At 45.5% G+C, this 21,488-nt stretch overlaps 1 long non-coding RNA gene across 1 annotated transcript in view; it reads left to right on the forward strand.

Moving 5' to 3' along the window:
- Nucleotides 1-8,876: 8,876 nt before the first annotated feature.
- LOC145517800 (uncharacterized) overlaps nucleotides 8,877-21,488 on the forward strand; it is a 28,029-nt gene continuing 15,417 nt past the window's right edge. Inside the window, exons 1-2 of the long non-coding RNA XR_014062341.1 lie at nucleotides 8,877-9,030; nucleotides 9,262-9,366. This is a non-coding gene — a long non-coding RNA (uncharacterized LOC145517800). The remainder of the gene's footprint in view (nucleotides 9,031-9,261; nucleotides 9,367-21,488) is intronic.

Raw genomic sequence — 21,488 nt, forward strand, 5'->3', positions numbered from 1 at the left:
TTCTTCTTCAATACCTATTTTTATATGGATAGAAGCTTACTCTTAGCCAGATGGGATTTCCTTTAGCCCTTTAGGGCTGGAAAAGTTCCCAAGTGAGCAACTATCAATTTCATGATTTATCTTTACTGACTAAATGCGTCAGTAATTTTCTGGAACATGTATCAGGTTGAAAAGAGGACTGGATGTATTCCTCTGACTGCATATCTCATTCTCATTTAAGCCTTTCCTGGATCCGAGACTTTTATTTTCATCTGAAAATTGGGGATATAGTAGTAACTGCTCAAAGAGTGGTTGTGTGGGTTTAAAGAAGTAATGTACATAAATGCATTAAGACCTGGTCTGATACATACCAAGTCCTCACTTTAGCCCTGGCATTCTTTATAAATATAAAGGAGAAGGAATCAAGTCCTTGAAAATCCAACGTCTTCTTATTGGCATAGAATGTAGATGACTCTGTTACAAAGTTTTTACTATTTTAACCAGGCATATACTTGAAAAATTTTGTGAAAAACTATGTTTAGGGTCAGAAAAAAATCAGAAAATTTTTATTTCTTATTGAAAAAATAATTCACATATTTAAATTGTCCAGATTGTAGTTAACTTTGGGGACGATATCTGAACATTCCTTGGAGTAACTGAAGTAATGAGAACTTTTTGTGCAAAAAGACATAATTCAAAAGCTAAAATTCGTTCTAGCCAAGTTTAAATTTTATTTATAATCCACTTTTAAGAGTAAATTCAAGGCACAGGCTGGGAGTCTCCATCAAACATTAGAAAAAAGGATTTTTTGTGTCTGGTTTTGATCTTGACTGTGCCATGTCGTTAAGTTTTCCATCTTTTAACCAGGCTCATGATAAGCACCCAATAAATATCGTTTGAATAAATGTGTTCAGGAAATGTCTATGTCAGCTCCATGTTACCTCAGAGACACGTGTGGACAGTTGCCAAGACCTTACTTAGTCCCTTGTGACGAAGGCCATGTGCCTTCCCTGATCATGTCGGTGGTCTTCACCTTCTTTCTGAAGCCCCCGCTTCCAGACAACCTGCCCATTTCCAGGAGCTGGGACTCAGGCTGGCTGCTCAGCAGGAAGCTGCTGTTTTTCAAGCCTCCATCGCAGGCTTCCCACTGAAGAAAGACGGTTTCCGCTGCTCCCTGAGCCCATGGCAACGTCCTCCCTGCGCTCTCTCTGAGGAGTCTCTGCCTTCCGTCCGCCATGGCCGCCCCCAGGCACCCACAGCCGCCAGTCCAGGAGGCTCGCCAGCCGCAGACAGAGCTCAGCCGCCACGAGAGCGGCCGTGAGAGCAGCTGGCAAGGGTCCGAGCGCCCCGCAGTGACCCCCAGGCCCGGCGGGGCCTCTGCAGGCTGCACGGGTGCTCCCGCAGACAGCGCCCTGAACAGGAAGCTCGCCACACTGTCTATCGAAGTGACGTTTCCTCCTCCTTCCTCTTGACCTCCTGGAACTCCTTAGACGACCTTCAACTCAGTTCTCGAAGTTTGTTTTGAGGGTGAGCCTCTTAAAGCCAGCAGTAAAAACTGCCTGGCCAGAAAACCTAGGCAGAAGGATTAACACGCTTCTCCTTTGGTTTCTGCTCAACGTAATGTAAAACTGGGACTTGTCAGAAGAGCAAATGCAGACATGCTTTTGACTCTGGAACAGGTCTCGCAGTCCAAATGCATGTACCAATATCCAAACTGGAGATTGATAGCAGTCTACCATTGGGTTGGCCAAAAACTTGGTTTGGATTTTTCTATAAGATGCCATGGAAAGTCCGAACGAAATTTTTGGCCAACCCAGTACTCTGCCAGAGCTTTGGTTAAAAAATTGTGGGGAAATGAATCCAAACGTCTGTGTCTGTCTCTTCTTGCCTGTACAGGCGAGCAGCACGTTTAGCCACTAAATGTGTGATAAGGGTGCAAAGATATCTGGTGGAACTTTCCTACCCATGTCCAGGGGTCTGGAAGTCTGTAGTCAATATAATGTGTGTTAAGTGAGGAGACACGCTCCTGAGTGGAAGGTAAACAGCAGATGTGCAGCCTCCTTGTTTCAACACCTCCTGATGTGGGTGAGCCGGTCCCTACTCTCTTTCCAATGCTCTCTTCATGTTACCATCAGGACCACGTCTGAGCTCAAGCACAGTCACACAAGATCTCCTCTCCCCCGTTGCTCTCTCTCTCTCTCTTTTTTTTTCCTGCCAGTTTCTCCCTCTGGCCTTGGGCCCGGAGCATGCTTTGGTGTCTCCTGTATCAATGCAGATAACTGCATGCCTGCCAAGTTGCTGCAGTCGTGTCTCTTTGCGACCCTAAGGACTGTAGCCCGCCAGGCTCCTCTGTCCATGGGATTCTCCAGGCAAGAACACTCCAGACGCACTGAAGTGCGCCTCTTGCATCTCTTACATTGGGTTCTTTACCTTTAGTGCCACCTGGGAAGCCCAATACAGATATCTATCTCTTATTAAACCTTGACTCCCAATCTTATGAAACACAACCAGTACATTCAGCACTGCTAAAACCATGCCCCTGAATTGCGTTCAAGTTAATTATGTCATCTTTTCTGTGGCTTTTTGGTTCCTGGCCCCTCCATCTGCTCTGCCCCAAGCTCTGAGAAACAGATTCCAACAGTCTGCATGGTTTAGGACACAGTGTGTGTGCTCAGTCTCCTCCAACTCTTTGCAGCCCCATGGATTAGAGCCTGCCAGCTTCCTCTGCCATGGGATTTCCCGGGCAAGAATACCGGAGTGGGGTGCCGCTTCCCACTCCAAGGCATCTTCCCAGCCCAGGGATGGAACCCATGTCTCTGGCATCTCCTGCACTGGCAGGCAGATTCTTCACCTCTAGCACCACCTGGGAAGCCCTGGGACTCAGTATCAAAAAGAGTAAAGCTGGGAATTCAGTTCCATTGCTAAGAACCCAGGTTCCTGGAGTGAGTGGCCCCAGAAGTGACGATAATAGTTCTGAGTAATCCTAAAGTAATTGAATTTTCCTAACTTCAGGGAAGGAGGAAGATTTTGTTTCCTTTGTTTGGCCAATGTGAGTCATATATACAAAAGCAAGCTCTTTAAACAAAGGGAATGCGGTCAAAGAAAGCCCCTGGCATTTCATCCTGCGTCTTGCCCTCTGCTGGGTTCAGGAGGGAGCGCTGATGGGGACAGGCTGCTGTCTCTCTGGGGCTTGGTGGAACCCCACGTTAGAGTAGAGAAACGCCTCTCCTCCCCGGCTCTGTGACAGGTTCCCATCATGGAAAAGGTAGAATTTCACATTAGAGTTGTTGGTTTGTGTGTGATTTTTTGGGGGGTGGTGGGGGGAGAGGTGGGTTCTGGTCACTGAATCCATCTGGTTAGAATAAAATCAGAGGAACAGAGAAAGAATGAGAAAAGAAGTTTGGTTTTGTTTCTGTTTTTTTTCTTTTTCTTTCCTTTCAATCAAGTGAAGAATATTTAGCCCATTTGATTCCCATGGTTTCTAAACTGTTTTGAATGAAAACCAACCTTCCAGGTAAGTCTTACTGGTGCAGTATTGAACAAATAAAAGAGCCTGTGAAACAGTTGGTTGGAGGCGGAGTGGAAGGAAGATGATGCACTTCCTGCAGATTCCTTCTGCAGAGGATAAGGGGTGTGAGAGCCGGGGCAGCAGCAGGGCAGGGCGGTAGGAGGACAAGGCGTCTGCGGGGCGTGGCCTTCACAGCCACCCACCAGCCAGCCTGCCAGGGTGTGAGCATGGAGGGTTTCTGATCAGGTCATTGCAAAGTCCTGCAAAACTTGTCTCAGAGAGAGAAATAGAAGTATCTACTTCCCAAAGGCTAGTTGTCAGCATAGATCTGTTTTTACTTTTACTTTTTAATGTTTTTCTCTTCCCCTTTATCTTTCTTTTTTCTTCCTTATTTTTTTCCTTCCTCCCTTTTTCTTCCTTCCTCCCTTCCTTTCCTTCCTTCCCCTCCTTCCTTCCTTCTTTTCAGTCGAGATGTCTCCCAAAGTTTTATTCCCCATCCCACCAAGGTATCCTCTGCATCACATCAGGATACAAAACAGCTGCAGAAAGAGTGAATGAAACCTACTAACACATGGCCTTGAAGGAAGTCACACTCCCCAGTCACCTATCACTTCCATACTCAGGTCTACAAATTCTGATTCATTTATTCCAGGCTGAGTCTTCTGTGAGGGATATTAGTTGAATAGGAGAAACCACCAGGCCAAATCTTGGAAGTATTCTGTGCTGCTGCTAATGAAGAAAAGCCAAACGCAAGTTCCGAAGCTTCATGCAAAATTGATCTGTCAGCTATTTTCCTTTGGACAGATAAGAAGTCTAATTTGTCTTTCTGTCTAAGTAAATGATGATTTGTGGTTCTGAATAAATTTAACTTTTAGCAACTGGTAAGCTTTCTCATACACTCGGAGAAAATTTAAAATCATTTTGTTGAGAGATAATGTTTAAAAAAAATAATCTTCGCTGCAAAGAAATGTTTTGGTTCTCTAAATAGAAATACATAGATTCTCTGTTTGGAAAATATACAGTTTAAAATGGAAAACTGATTCTGCTTCTACATGTTTCTGTTGTCATTCTCTCTTTGCCGAATCTGGTCCCTATTGTAAATGGTGGGCTTTGGGAAATTTACGTGACTCTCGATGTCTCACTGTCCTCATTTGTCAAAGGAGCTGATAATGTACCTGCCTCACTGGGTGTTAGAGGTATTAAGTGAGGCAGGCATGTGGTAAGCTCTTGCTGCACCAGCCTGGTGATTTACGGGTTCAAATAAATCCAGAAAACAGTACCTTTCCATATGACAGACACTATTCTGAATGCTGCATAGAGATCAGGTCATGTAATCATTCTAAAAACCCTGTGTATGTTCAGTTCAGTCGCTCGGTCGTTTCCGACTCTTTGCGACCCCATGAACCGCAGCACGCCAGGCCTCCCTGTCCATCACCAACTCCCAGAGTTTGCTCAAACTCATGCCCATTGAGTCGGTGATGCCATCCGGCCATCTCATCCTCTGTCCTCCCCTTCTCCTCCTGCCCCCAATCCTTCCCAGCATTAGGGTCTTTTCCAATGAGTCAGCTCTTCACATCAGGTGGCCAAAGTATTGGAGCTTCAGCTTCAGCATCAGTCCTTCCAATGAACACCCAGGACTGATCTCCTTTAGGATGGACTGGCTGGATCTCCTTGCAGTCCAAGGGACTCTCGAGGGTCTTCTCCAACACCACAGTTCAAAAGCATCATCTATTTTTCAGATGAAGAAAAGTAAACCAACACAGAGAGGCCGGGTGACCTGTGCCAGCTCACTCAGTGAGCGGTGCCGGTGCCAGGGTTCAGGCCTCGGCAGACTGATGCCCCGCGCAGTGAACACGGCCGTCTCTTTGTCAGGAAGCACTCTGCTACCTTACTTGTCTCTTCTCTTGCCCTCGTTTTTTTTTTTAATTTGCATTACTACTAGTCTGAACTTTCTTAAAAGTAATGTAACCCCACTGGTCATTTGCTTTGAATCCTTCAGACACTCTCCATTGCTTGAATATAGTTGACAAGGTTCTTCACTATTTCCCCCATGTCTAACTAGCCTCTCCTGTTTGCCAAAGCTCTGGCCTCGTATTTTACAATCCTGTGCAAACATATGCCTCTATGCTTTCCCCAACATTCAGCATGAAATGTATTTGGACAACATCTATACTCTGTCTGGAATATGCTTCACCTACCCTGCTTCTCATCTTTCTTACCATTGAAATTTGATTTATTCTTCAAAACTTAGATCAATTTTTGCCTTTTTCAGGAAACTTTCTCTTCTCAAAACATTAATTATCACATTCCTTGTACTCTTTGTGGCAGATTGCATTTTCCAAAGATGACTGTAACAGCATCCACCACCGTATGTAATTTTATGTTTGGACACTGCCGTTGGTAGTCCCCCGTCAAGGGGTAGGATCTAATTCTCCATGCCCTTGAATCTGGACAGGCCCCATCACAGCTCTGACCACTAGTCCATGACAGAACTGATAAGTAATTCCTATGGGCACAACCCTAAGTGGCCTGGCAGTTCCACTTCCTCCCTCTTCTTCAGGCAGAATTGAGCTCCCAGGTGAACTCCAGGCTGCGCCACTGGACAGAAGTATAGCCGAGAAGGGCACCAAGCACCAGGCATTGAGTGAAAAAGCCAGGCGCTGCTTTGATAGATACCCTCGCTGAGTCATCAGATGACCCCAACTGCACGCATTATCTGACTGTAATCAGATTTTAGACTCCAGCCAAGGACTACCCGCTGAGCCCAGTCAACCCACAAAATAATCAGAGAGACAATGGTGAACTGTTTAAAGCCACTCAGTTTGAGGTAGTTTGTTATGTTGCAATAAATAACTAAATACAATTTATCTGATTTCAAAGGCTCTTTATTCTTGCATGCTAAACTCCATTTATTGTATTTCTTTCTTTCTATGATTGTCTCCTTTACTAGACTATGAACATCTTGAAGACTGGGGTCCTGTTTTATAGGTGTCTGTAACATCACTGCTTGAATTATAGACTTCCAATAGGTATTTGTTGAATTTAAGTCCACGTACAATGTGAATTTTTGTTTATATTTCTCAAACTAGTTGAGACAAAAAAAAGAAAACTTTGTCAAAAGATTTAAGCTGCCACACAGGCCATCATTTTTTGAGTGTCCTGTTCTCTCCCGCAGCTCCTCTAACCATACCAAAGGGAACGAGAGAATGAGAAGACAGGATCTGACTTACGTATCAAGACAAATTCAAAGCAGGGTGAATTCTTCAGGGAGCAAAGATTGCTCTCAGTGCTGAAAAAGATATGGAAAGCCACACTTGAGTCTGCTATTATCAGTTGCCTCCAGGGAGGGGACAGAAATCAGCTGCGAGAGGAACACAGTAAAGAACTGAATGTTTGCCTTCCAGTAGGTTTACTTCCTTAGTATTTGACAGTTTGTGTGTGTGTTTGGTTTAATGAACATATTTTACTATTACATTTACACCTAGATATAAAAATAAAAACTGGAGATAAGAACAACCAAGGAGTGACCGCACACCCCATGTTAAACAGGTGCTGGAGCTGAGGGTGGTTTTTCAGGTGCACGTTTGGGCTTCAGTGTCAAGTGGGCCTGAACTGGAATCCCGACTCCCCCTTGGAGGACTTGGGCCAGGCCCTTCTCCCCAAGCTTCATTTTACTCATCTAAACAACAGGCACAAAAACAAACTCCTAAATTGATATATAAATCAAGAGATAGTACCTGCAAAGGATTTAACACGGCACCTGGTATGTGTCGAGTCCTCGTTATTGGAGTGAAGTAAGTGTTTACCGGGGACATACCGAACAGTAGATGGGGCTGTGAGCTGGCTTCCCGGTCCCGGCAGGGCCGAGGGGAGGACTCAAGGCCTGCAGAATTCATTGTTTGGGGACTGAAATCGACAAGAGTGTGCCCCGAACGTGCTGGTTATGTGAGGTCACCACTGCTGTTCTGCAAACTGATGCCGAAAACTTGGCCTGCATGCACCAGTGCCAAATTAAATCTCAGAGGCAGAGTTTTGGGTGAAGTAGAAAAGAATGGCTTTATTGTTTTGCCAGGCAAAGGGGAACAAAGTGGGCTAATGCCTCTCAGAACTATGCGCCCCAACCAGGAAGGAATTGGTGAGGAGTTTTATGGTGCAATGCAGAAGATCCAGGTTCAGGCCCCGTGTTGGGAAGATCCCCTGGAGAATCGAATGACTTCTTGTGCCAGTATTCTTGCCCAGAGAATCCCATGGACAGAGGAGCCTGGTGGGCTACAGTCCATGGTGTTGCAGTCAGACACAACTGAGCAACTAACACATTCACTTTCTATAGCAGTGGTTCAAGGGCAGGGCTGCTGATAAGGATCAGGGTGCATGCAGGGCCTGCATTCCTTTAACCTGGCCTGAGGTGGTCTCCTGATGAGCTAATACGGTTCCTTCAAGCTGCCTCAGGTGGTCCCTTGATGGTCTTCTCTGGTTATCCAGCTGTGATCCTCTCTGGAATGAAGAAGACTGACGTCTTCCTTTGTTGCGGTTTTAGTTCTGCAGAAGAACTCGAGGCTGTTGCTCTGTACATCCCTTGGGCAGAACAAGGCCCCTGCCCCAAGGCCGCGCTGTTGTTTCTGGTCTGCTCCTCCCTTGTTTCTGCAGCCCCTCCCTGCCCAGATCAACAGCCTTGTTTGAAAGCTTTTGTCCCTAGGAGCCCCCAGGAGCCCCCAGGGTCCTGCTCAGCTTCCAGATGGGGGAAAGTCACAGGCTGTGCTCTCTGTTTAAGCACCGCTGCAAGCAGGGCTGCTCCACAGCTTATGTGGCTTCCGGTGTAAAGGATCACTGCCTGGGCAGCCTGGAGGCTGTAGTCGGCAATAAGCGGGTTACAATAGTTTCCCGCCCAGGTGCGGAAGGAGAAGGGCTCCAAAACCAGTGATGCTCTTTGTTTGTGATCTCGACTCAAGTCAGCCTCTGACCCCACTCCCTGGCTGGATAAGGCCACCGGCTCTGCTCGGACGTGACCAGCTCCGCCTGCCCACCTCTGGGGTCTGGAGTGGGTTGTGCCGCTTCCAAGTGTTCTTGCCAGCCCTTCCCGCCAGATGGGACTGGGAGCCAGGCTCCATGGCAACAGGGCTGTGACTCGGGTTCCTGCCTGGGTAGAACTGAGAGGGTCCACTTCAGGCAGCTCCTCAATTTTCCTGAATAGAATTTCTGGTCTGGAGGGACGGGAGCCACATTCCATAGCAGGCAGGGTTGGGACTCAGATATTCTGCCTGAAGTATGCCAAGACCAGGCTCCAGGTTGAGCAAAATCCCTTATCTGGTGACCTGAGTTAAGAAGACCTGTCTCCCACTGGACTCCCTCATTGGCCTGTGCCATCAAGTTGCTTCTGCAGATGAGCACAGCTGCTGGGCGGGACTCCTGCCTGAGCTCTGCACGTAGGAATCCTATCTGCCAAGTGCTGTGTCGGAAGTCCTCCCCTCTTCTCTGTCATAGCCAGTTTCCTAGTGATTCAGCACCCCCGCAGTCTCCTGATATCCCTGTGAAAACAAACCAGGGTAGGAGCTCCCACAAACCAGCCCACAGTGCTGGGGGGACTGGATGTCACCCTGGGTTCTCCTTTCCCACTGGAGGTGAAACTGTGTCATTCAAACTGGAACTTGAACCCGAGGGCTGGGACTCAAACTCAGCCAAAATTCAGATTGGGACTTGAACCCATGGTCCTTTAACTGTGATTCCACCTAACCTTGGGACATAATGATGCTGAGATTCTTGATGTTTCATTGCAGAAAGAATCAAGTGGGAGACAAAGTGACGATAAGAAGTGGATTTGCTTAGAGAGAAGCACGCTCCACAGCACGTGGGTCGTCTTAGAGGACTGCACCAGCCCCAGGGTAGGTATTGTCGGTTTTTCTAGGGTAGGTAATTTCACAGGCTAAGCATTGGGGAAAATATCCCAGCCATTTTGGGGAAGGGGTGAGGATTTCCAGGAATTGGGTCAACACCCACTTTCGACCTTCAAGGTTGACCTTGGGACTATCATGGTGTTGATGGATGTGTCGTGTGGCTTGCTGCTGTGTTACAATGAGCATATACTGAGGCTCAAGGTCTAGTGCAAGTCAACTGTCTGTCATCTTGGATCTATTTGGTTCTAATCAGTTTATGTCCTGTCCTCAGGCCATGTTATTCTTTTAAACGTTCCCTGCCCGCTTCCCTTCTGTTCCAGAGGAACTGGAGGCTCAGGAAATCCTCCAAGTAGGACGCTGGGGCAGCCTGGGGGAGGGGCAACACAGTTGGCAAGTAGCCATTTATCGTATTGTCTAACGGTCTGTCTAGGTCTGTGTGGTGTAAGCGGTGGTTCAACCTCACCCCCTCCTAGAATTCTCTTACCCATAGAGAATCATCTTATCCATGAATTGTTGTTAGTTGTTGTTCTTGTAAAAGGGATGCTAACAAGGAAAACCCCAGTTGCCATGTGGATGGCATCATTCTCTGACTTTAATATTCCCTGAACACTGCTCCAGGTTAATCCAGTTCTATTCCCACTGGTCCCTGATGAAGACCCAGCACTGTGCTCCAATGTTTACCCATCAATTTTTATCACTTCTACCTATCACTTATATTCCTTAGGAGCAGGTCTCGAGGTAACTTTAACTCAGACAAATCCCTCCCTAGGTGCTTCTGCCCTGGTAATATCAGTCTCCCTGCAACTGGCCCAAATGCTGATCCAGCCTTCACAAGCTGGTTTGTGATGTGATTTGCAGCCAGCGCGCCTTACCCCTCTTTGGAAGTTCTTAGCTGCCTGTGGTTTGTACTCGGTTCAGTGATATCTCCTCATTGTACCCTCTCCTATCATCTCCTTTAACCCCTCGAGTGTTATAGGATTCACAGCCTGGCAGAGATTGATGCCAAACCTGCTAGTTTTCACTGAATAATATAGAATTTTGTATACAGAGACAATACTAGCGTGTTAATTGTTTCATGTGTAAATCTTGACTTTCCAACTGCCAGGTTGCTATTTGCATCTTTTGCTACTTTTAAAAAACATTGTACCAAGAGTTGTGCTAAATGCATAAAAGGTATTCAATTTGCTTGGATTGCTTAAAACAAAACAATAACTGTTTCTGTTATGTTTCCAGAAAAGTCCTAGTGTATCAGATTATTTGAGGACAAATGTGGAGTTGAGGACAAATGCAAGTTTTGGGGAAAGAAATTCACAAAGTATACTTATATACAACCAATCTGCTCTTCCCATTACTGTTTTCAGAATGGATAGATAACATACATTCATAAAATCAGTGTCCCAGATTTACGGGTTTTTGTGGTTCCCCTGCTTAAAGTCTTATTCAAAGAACTACAAATACAAATGAGCCCAACTCTCTGCCAATGAGATGCCCACGTATGGTTCAGTTATTGTTTGAGACGTTGAGTCATATGTGTTTGGTGCAAGATGGAATTTCATATGTCAAAGCATATGCCTGCCAGCGAAGCCAATTGCAGATAACATATGCTTGGAAATGAAATATTTGTGAGTCTTTTTGCTTATCAAAAATTAATGAACACAACTGTGTGCTTGTACTATTTTGGGTCTATAAACAGATGAGTAGGGTTAATTGTAGAAACCATTTTTGCAAAGCAGGCAAGTGTAGCTTTTTTAAGCTGGGATATTTTCTGTCTACACCTCCACTCTGAAACACACACCCACTCACCCCTGCCACACTAGCACACACATGGCAACACATATTTACTGTGGGGATGGGGGTGAGTGCTGGAAGCCCTATTAATAGATCCTTCAGCTCAGAGCTTCTTTTTTCCACAGTCCAGGAGGTTAATCATTTAAAGTTCACTTCTGGAAATACTCATATTTCTGCCAAATAAAGCCTGTGTGTAAATTTGAAACAGAAGCCATGAAAAATGCACTCTATGTATATTTAGGCAAAGCTTCCATTTTTATAAAGTACATTCACTTGTATGGCCTTGTATAGTTTTAGAGCAATCAGGTGGCAGGTATTTCCATCTTGATTGTATGGGTGAAGAAATTGATGTTCCACTGGGTAATGTCACTTTCATAGCTGGTTTTGATGGAGCCAGGCCTTGAACCCTTGTCTGCTACCCCCACCTCCGGGGCAGTTTCTGCTGTGTGCAGCTGTTCAGCCTCCTTTGAGAGTGATGGCGTATTAGGAACTGGATGATGTGACAGTGAGACACTCTGGCGTTGGTAGAGCCCCCATGCCCTGCAGACAGGCGCGCCTGCTACTGGTGGAGACAGGAGGGGAGACAGGAGAGTGGTCGCCTCTCCCTTCGTCCCACCTTCCAGTCTCCAGCGAGCATCTCTCATGGCTCAAATCAAGGTGGAGCCAGCTCGGAAGGAGGTCTGGGGAGGTAGTTGGCGTGCTCCCCGTCCCTGCAGGGCACAGCTGAGCACAGCACAGGAAGGAGCTGAGTGCAAACAGGTTAATCTTCTAGCAACATCCAATGCAGAAGAGTTTTTCTCCATCTTTGACCACTCACACTCAATCTCTTTACTAGGCTATTCTTCCTCTTAAATATTATTAAACATTAAATATTAATATTACTTAAAGCCCTTCCTAGGTCCCTTCCCCCTTCTAGGTCCATGACCATCCTTATGGATGATTTCATACTCTCGCTGGGTCTCCCTGTCATCAATTATCTTTATAACAGTGATTCTCAAATATCCCTTCCCCTGTCTTCCCTAAACTTTGGAACCAAACCAAACAAACTTCCCAGTGGAGAACCTTAGGTGGCTATATCACATGCACATGAAATACAGAATTCTGAACACAGAAGCCATCCTATCCCCCCTCCATAACTCTCTTCATCCCCAACACTTATTCCATCTTGACCAATGAGTGGCATCATAATCCAGGAAGAAACTCACAAGGGCTCTCTTTTATCCCAGAATTCAGGCAGCAAGTCATGTCCACTCTGCTTACTAAGAAATTCTCAAAACTGCCTCTTTCCAGAAACCGCAGATGCTTTCCTACTGCAAATTTTCATCATCTCATGTTTGGGTTCCTGCCGCAGTCGCTGAGTTTCTCTTCTCATTGGATTCATTATCTTTTCTGTGCTGCAGTTGGAGTGATCGCCTTAACATGCAAATCCAATCACATCATTTTTCTTCCTACAACCCCTGCTGGACCCTGTACGATTTTCTCTGCTTACATTTGCAGGCCTATTTCCTAACATTTCCTTCCCCCTTTGGAGGTCACCATTTCTATAAAACCAAATTGATTCCATTTCCTGTTTCCTCTTTGCTCTTGACCTTGGTTCTTGCTGTTTGTTTTGAGGGGCACAATCCTTGTTTGTTTCACTACTCACTCTGCTCTTTACCTGAATATTCCAACTCATGCTACAGATCTCAGAAATGTTCCTTCATCCAAGACAACATCCTTGACTTCTGGTACCTATACATTTCAATCTATCATCATAAGAGAAGGTGTTCTCTATCTTAATGCTCCCATCATCCCACTCGAAAATATGAGTTCTTGTCAGTTTTCTTCCTCAACACAATATTTGGCACATAGTAGGTGTTCAATAAGTGTTTTTGAATAAATAATGGATAAATGGTTCAGTGGAGATGTGGCTAGATGGCACATGGATGGCTTCCGTAACATCTTTAATGTCTTTGTTTTTTTCACTCCAACACATTGCTTCAACGCGGATTGCTTATTATATTTTAGTCCACCCTATATTCTTGGATATAACACAGGGATTGTAAAAAAAAAAAAAAAAAGCATGTTCAATTCACATTATTTTCAGCATTCCTCTTCTGAGTAATCACGTAGAGAGTATAAAAGGCCAATAGGGGACCCATAACTTTCTGCATAATTGTGTCTCCTGATGTGGGGTTCGTGGCTTCATTAATATTGCAGATGATTAAAAGGAGGTTTTATTCACTTTTGCAGTCCTCCTAGCACATGGGACTTGGCGGCCCACCTCTGTTGGTGAATAAAATAATAAGTTAATGCATAATGAATGAAAAATGTGTGTTCTAAGAAATAAGACTCGGTGTAAATTTCATTCAGTAACCATGTTTTAAAGGAAAGAGGATCAATTTCAACCTGATAAAGCAGGTCATTGTGTTTGGAAGTTATTGCAATTGCTCCCTGAACGTGCAAGAGCTCTAGGTTTATGCAATTGCCCTGAAAAACCAACAACTCTTTGCAAATGTTGATGAATTCATCAAATTCTTGCTTCTCACAGCTTGAGTGCTTAAACCAAGCAATTAAATGAACAGGAAAAATATACTCTCTATAAGAGTTCTCTTTCTAATAATTTTTCTATTTTTTCCAACTTGATGTAAAAAGTTAAGACACAGACATTTCTTAAGATGCCTTTCTTCCTATGAAAGAATAAATGTGAAATTCAGAAGGGACCTTGAAAATTCTCTTGTTCAATCTACCCTCCAACATTATGGCTTTATATTATGGATAAGTAAATTGGTGCCCAGAAAAGCCAGTACCTTTCCCAAAGCAATGCAGTCCTTGTGACTTCACGGGCGCTCCCACTTCAGTTCCCATGAATCAGATAAGGGAGATAACTGCCTACACGATAGCTTACTCTGTATTTGGGAGTCGCTGAGCTTTTTAGCATTTGGGTATCCTTTCAACAACTATTCAGACAAAGACAGAATTTAACCTAAATTCCTGCCAAGATGTATTGGCATACACCAGGTAGATGATAAGCATTGCATTCAGCTGTTAGATTGAAGTGGAAAGGGTAAACTAGAAATAGTGTGAAAAACAAACTGCTAGAGTTACTTTGACTCCTTATCCTTAGAACCCCAAATTATAGTGACACATTTCAAGACAGATCTATTCAGCCTTTTCACTGAGTGTCTGCTGGGGGCGGGGAATGGGGGAGCAGAATTCATGGGAACCTTGAGATCAGGCAGTTGCTTTGGAAGATTTGAAACAATGTGAAAAAGGTAACATAGGATAGTAAATTTGCAGATGGGTGTAAATATAAGACAATGTCTAATAAAGTGGTTATGTGTACCAGTTATTTTTATTTCTATCTAATTTTTCTGTAAGGATTAGCATGTGGTTGGGCTTCCCAGGTGGCACTAGTGGTAAAGAACCCAACTGCCAATGTAGGAGATGCGAGAGACAGAGGTTCGGTCCTTGGGTCGGGAAGATCCCTTGGAGGAGGGCATGGCAACCCACTCCAGTATTCTTGCCTGGGAAATCCCATGGACAGAGAAGCCTGGCGGGCTACAGTCCATGGGGTTGCAGAGAGTCAGACATTACTGAGCAAGTAACACTAACTAACACTTTTAACAGTTAAAAGGATGTGTGTTGTTCACTTGATAGAGATCATATCTTCTAGGAAAAATAGACCAGTAGGTAACGTTTGGCCATATAGATTGAACAATTAGACACACTTTTATTTGTTCACAGAAGACTTCTCAGGGAATTTCTGAGTGTTCAAAATATACAAATTTCCCCTCATGAATATAAAACAAAGTAAATAGCTTGGCTCAGCATCACAACGAGTGCAAACCACACAGACTTGAAACTGGAAACTTTACTCATACAGGATCGCCCTCTGGGGTCCGTGGGGTCTCAGGGAAGCATCTGCTAACACGGATCAAAAGCAGAGACGTGGAGAACAGAAGGTGATCCTCTGCCCTGCTCCCTGAATGACCCTCATCCATGGGTTTGTAATGATTTTGATTAACTATGAGGTTTAGGAGTTGCAATGATCGGTTTGATGCTACTCAGTTCAAGAAATCTGTATCAAGCACTGATTCTGTTCCTTTATTATCTATGATAATATTTAAGACAGGAATCCTGCCATCAAATAGCTTCTTAACTTACTTAATAATTTACAATGCACTTAAAATAGTTGTAAAACAATAGGGAATAGTCTTAAGTGGTAAAGACAGAAAGTACAAAAAGACAAGATGTGAAAAAAATAATAAAGAAAGGGCCAGAGTCATTAGAATGGCTATTTTAAAACAGAATAGGGGGACTTCCCTGGTGGTCCAGTGGCTAAGATTCCGTGCAATGCAGGGGGCACAGGTTTAAATTTTGGTTGGGGAACTAAGATCCCACATACCCTGTGGCACAGTCAAAAAAAAATCTTAAATAGTTTAAAACAAAAAGAATAAGGGTGGGATTTTGAAGGGTCAATGAACTTTCAGTAAGTGGAGAGACAGAATCGGTGATGAAGGAGAGTTTTGCTAAATAAATGGGCCTACTAGGTTAAAGAAGGGGCTTCCCTGGTAGCTCAGCTGGTGAAGAGTCCACCTGCAATGCAGGAGACGCCGGGTTGGTTTCTGGGTCAGGAAGATCCCCTCTAGAAGGGATAGGCTACCCATTGCAGTATTCTTGGGCTTCCCTGGTGGCTCAGACTGTAAAGAATCTGCCTAAAATACAGGAGATTTGAGTTCAATCCCTGGGTTGGGAAGATCCCCCAGATGAGGGCATGGCAACCCACTCCAGTATTGCTGCCTGGAGAATCCCATGGACAGAGGAGCCTGGTGGGCTACAGTCCATGAGGTTGCATAGAGTCAGACATGACTGAGTGACTAAGCCAGCCCAGCACACAGGTTAAAGAAGACTGGTCTGCAGAGAAGATTCCTTTGCTAGTAGGTCATGGAGACAGAGTTGGGTAGTTTGTGTGAGCCTGATCACAGGGAGGCAAAAATGAGTTCTTATGTAGCTGAGTGTTTGAAAACTATTATTTTGGAAAGAACAAGTCTAGAATTTCTTTGAAACTGTTTTTAAGCCACTAAACATAGTTTCCTCCTGGGTTCTCTCAGTACCTTCTTGAGGTTGAAATGTGTGGAAAGTTCTCCAAAGTTATGCTGAAAAATCACCCCAGTTCTGATCTTTTTGGACTTATTCTGCTGTCCTTTCTTGACCTTTTTCAACCCCTATTTTTATTCCGGGGGTGGTTTCTTCTCAGGAAGGCCGTAGCCCATGGAGATTAAATTTGGCTCAATCCTGCCCCTTTACTGAAAATTCACTGTTTCTGTTCCAAGTCCAATTTTTGAGGCTACCTCAAGGATAAGCAGGATGAGAAGTCATACTTGAATTAGAGCCAGATGAAAATATCCAGAATAACCAGTTATTCTCTGTGATTAAAGCATCGTTTCCAGAGGACTTGGTCTGGATGCAAACATGTTCCTTCATTCAGGAAACATTTATTGGATGCTTCTCTGAGCCTTGCACTATGCCAGAAGGGCTATCACACACCCACTGGCAACTAACAATACTGAACGCCTAGCTTTTACCCCTGAACACATCCATCATAGTGGTGCACAGTTGAGCGTCAGCTTCGGAGAATAGGACTTGAGGTCAGTAGGTGAGATTTACAGATGGTTGATAAAGGTCTCCTGCCAAGATGTGATTAGCCCAGAAGGAATTAGAGGAGTGGTGGATACAATCTTAACACGGAATCCTGGACATATAGGGCAGTAGAGAAGGGACACCTAAAGAAAGTTTTTCCTAGTTGCACGTTTGACCTCATGCTGAGACTCCACTCTGCACCACAAGGGGAGGGTATATTCTTTCTTACATCTGGTTAGGTCCAGCTGCAGAGGCTGCACACATACATCCATCCTGAACATCCCAGAGGACTGTCTCTGCCAGTAGAACCTGTAAATGCTACACTTTTAGTGATTAAAAGGTCCTAAAAGTACTCGCAGCTGGCAGGATGTTGGGAGTTTCTGTGCACAGTCAGGACAGTCCGCCCTCACTTGGGAGGACAAAATCATGCAAAGGGGAGGATCTTGCAAAAAGGAAAGGAAAAGCGTCCTTTCCTTCTGGATTTTCATTTGCCAGAAAAGGGGGACTATCACTATCATTTCAGCTGGCTGACAAAGGGTGAAATAGCCCAGGCAGGGAGCTGTACGGCTCAAGGAGAATTAATTTTGTAGTTTGCTGCCAAATTTTTCCTTGCCCACAGGGCCCCCACGGAAATGCTTCAGTCTTAGTCACATACTGGATGAATGAAGGGAACAAATAGCCTGCTGTGGGGAGCTGGGACTGTGGTCATCTGCTTTGGAAGGTAGTCAAGGAGTAATTAGGCATGGCTCTCTCCCCATCCAGTCTGACAATCCAGGAGGCTGGTGGCAGCAGGAGAGGCCAGGAGAGGCCCTTGGATAGTGGGGAGCATTTGCAAGGCCATGAGCCTTCCTGGGTTAGGCGTCTGGTATTATTTGTCTGGTCACTTGCTTCTTGTAGTTCCTACATCAGTGCTGGTAAAATCTGGCTGATGATCAGAGTCACAGGCGGAACATTTTTCTTAAATTGTGTGTGTGTTGTCAACCTCCACTGTAGATTCTGTGAATAAGAATTTCTCATGGTGGTCATCAATAGCCTATAGTTTCAGAAACATTGCCCAAGTATTTCTAATGATCATACAAGTTTTGCCTCCACAACTAAGATGGGATGATAGGACTTTAACTAGAGAGGTTGCCCATTCAAGGGTAAAGCCATGGAAAAGGCAGTGTTTTTCTATTGCTGCATGCATACCTGGAAGGTTCTAGATTAAATGGGAAAGTTAGTCTTCTATTACTTTCTTCAGAGTGCCAGTAATCCAGCCACACACCACCACTGGTGGTTGCCTTGGTTACAACAAATACTTTTGTGAAATCCGCTAGATGTTGATGGATGGTCCTCCCTTTGCCAGCAAAGCATACCAAGGATTGGCAGAGCTCCGTCCTAGACCACGGTTATAAGGGAACATCTTCCACCGGAAACACTGCGATCGGCAGGCTGTTGCATATACAGATGGAAATGTCAGTTGGTTAATATTTAACACATTTTTTGCAGTTTTATTAAGAAATAATTACCGTACATTATCATATAGCTTAAGGTATAACACTTAAAGGTTTGATTTACAAATACTGTAAAATGATGACCATGGTAGGTGGGCTTCCCTGGTGGCTCAGATGGTAAAGAATCTGCCTGCAGTGCAGGAAACCTGGGTTTGATCCCTGGGTTGGGAAGATCCCCTGGAGTAGGGAATGAAAACTCACTCCAGTATTCTTGCCTGGAGAATTCCATGGACAGAGGAGCCTGGCGGGCTACAGTCAAGGCAGTTGCAGAGAGTCGGACGCATTGAGTGACTAACACTTTCACTCTCATCATCTCATATAGATAAAATATTAAGCTTTTTCTTATATATCATACAGCAGTGTTAACTGTATTCAGTGTTGTACATTGTATCCCTAGTACTTATTTATCTTATAAGTGAAAGTCTGTGCATTTTAAACAGTTGCCTTCAAATCCCTCTTCCCTCAAACCTTGCCTGCAATCTGATATCTTTTACTATTAATTTGAAGTGGGGTTTTTTAGAATTCACATACAGGTGAATGACAATACTAAATTTTTACTTATCAATAATTATTTTCACATAAATGGATAAAATTTTCTAATCAAAAGGCACAGATGGCTGAAGCGATAAAAAAATAATAATCAATGATATGCTGTCTGCAAAAGACTCACTTTTGTCTTAAAAGGACACACAGACTGAGAGTGATGGAATGGAAAAAGATATTTCTTACTTTGTCTTAGACTTTTGACAATTTAATTATGATGTGTCTCAGTGCAGATTTATTTCGATTAAATCTATGTGCTGTCTTTTGAGCTGCGTAGACTGAATGTCCATGTCTCTCCCCAGGTTTGGAAGTTTTCAGCCATTGCTACTTTAAATATACTTTATCTTTCTCTCCTTTTGGGATGCCCAGAATGCAGGTATTATTTCTGCTCGTGGAGTCCTGCAAGCTTTCTTCACTTAACCTTTGCTCTTCTGACTACATAACTCCCACTGTCCTGTCGCCCAGGTCCCCGTTTCTTCTGCACAGTGAAGTCTGCTTTTGAAAATTTCTGTTGAATTCTTCAATTCAGTTATTGTGCTTTTCAACTCTAGAATTTCTCTTTGGGTTATTGTAATGGTTTTCATTTCTTTCTTCTCATTTCTTGTTCATGCATTATATTCCCAATTTCATCTAGCAGCCTGTATCTGTGTTCTTGCAGTTTGCTAAACTTTCTTAAGAGGATTATTCTGAATTCTTTGCCCGATAGTATACTGATGTTGTTTAGCTTTAGAGTCAGCCGTGGGCCCTTTGCTGGTTTTCTTCAGTCGTGCCGTATTGATCTGATATTTTGTGACTCTGACCCCTTGTGTTGGTATATAAAGTTCAGTTCAGTTTGGGTTTCTGGGCAAGAGGGGGCTCCCATTATGGTCTCTTTTGGGGTGAGGCAACTGTCTGAGCTGAGGCCTGGGATGGCCAGTGTGTACTGGCTGAGGATAGCCTACCAAGCCTGCTGGCCTGACTCCCTGGACGAGTGACGCTGTAAGATGGGCTCGGTAGGTACCTTGACTCCCTGGTCAGCGTTTTGGGTGGCTGGGGCTGTGTACTCTACTGGGGGTAGACTGGGCCATGAATTAGTTCCCCTGCCTCGGCAGGGAGGAAGAATGGGAGTATGCAAGAGTGTACACTGAGCTCCCTGGTCAGGCAGAGTCGCTGGCTCTGCTCTGCAAGTGGGGAAGCTGAGGACTGAGCTCTCCTCCCAAGTGTCATTTTAAGCAGGGCAGTGGGACGGGCTGTCCCTTCTCACAGGCTACATGTATCCTGGTCGAACAGGCTGAAGGATGCAATCAGCAACAAGCAGAGAACAACTTAGTGTCCCTGTGTGTGTGTGCAGCGGTGGAAGCAGCTCTAAACCAGTAAGTCTTGGGTGTTGTCGTAACTCAGGCTGACCCGTGCACTGTGCTCCTTGACTGCTCAGGGCCGCTGGCTTCGCTCTTCAGACCATCAGCTCTGCCCGCCTGCCTCTTTGCTTTAGTGTTGCTGTTAAATACAGCTTTCAGTGTGTTGTCTTTTGTTTGTTTGTTTGTTTGTTTTTCCCATCCCTTCTGGTCGGATGGAGCTTGGAGACACTTTGCAATAGTTTGAGCTGTGTCTTAGTTCCCTTGCCTCGGCTGGATGGGGAAGGGACACACCAGGTTTCTGCCAATCTCTCCCAAACAAGTTTCTGGCTGGAGGAGTTGCAGATACCCTCAATCTGAGCTATGAATCAACCCCCTTTAGCAAGGAAACCCTCTATACCCAGCCCTGGATCTACTCTGGAGGTGACAAGCTCCACCTGGCCACCTCTCAGCTTGAATATTGCTGGTTACACAGCTTCCAGAAACTCTTATCAGTCCTTTGGGTCCAATGGGGTCCCTGCAGTCAGAATGGGTGGGGTTACGTTTCCGCTCATGTGCCTGCGCAGGACAGGGAGAGGCCAACTGTCCTCAAGCAGGCTTTCTCCTTGGAAGAGGCTGAGAGCTACCGTCAGCCTTGGCTATGAATCATTCCTCCTGAGTGTAGCGGGGGGGACACCCACACCTGGCAACGCCTTTGCGTTGCGGGCGCTCAGCCTCATCTGCCAGCATCTCAGCTTGAATGTTGCTGGACTGCAGAGTTTCCTGGTGCCCGGCCGGCGGCTCTGGCCACGTGGGGAGGTAGACCTCTCTCCACAGTGGGTGGGGCTATGGCATGCACAAGCCAGGCTCTGGGGCCAGAGGAAGTATTTGAGGACCACCGTCAGGCGGCTCTGCGCCTCAGGGAGCTCCCTGGGCAGAATGCGCCACCCGCCTGGTTGTCGAGATGGACCAAGTCGCTGGTTGTCACTGCGAGTTGAACACCGCAGGGATGCACTCAGCTGGCCAGGATCCCTGCGCGGGCCGCTAACACACGCCCCTTCCCCCATGCGCACCACGGGCAGATTCCGGCAGCTGAGCCCACGATCGCCCCGCCATTACTGCTGAGCGAGACCAGAGCAGGCCCTTGCACGAGGTGACTCACGGTGCTGGGGGGCCTGTGGTCTCCCCGGGGCTGCATTTTCCGCAGGGAAGTTAGGGCCCCCCCCGGGGGTGTCTCAGGGAGGAGGCGCGTCCCGGGGAGGGGCGGTGGTGCAGGCGCCCTCACTTCCCTCCCTTCGGAAGGCGGTCTGTGGGGCAGGGGCCGACCCGCCACCTCCCCTCTGTGTCCCGG

The sequence above is a fragment of the Giraffa tippelskirchi genome, chromosome 8, assembly GCF_054371585.1.
Source record: "Giraffa tippelskirchi isolate mGirTip1 chromosome 8, T2T-mGirTip1v1.2.pri, whole genome shotgun sequence".
Taxonomy (NCBI): domain Eukaryota; kingdom Metazoa; phylum Chordata; class Mammalia; order Artiodactyla; family Giraffidae; genus Giraffa; species Giraffa tippelskirchi.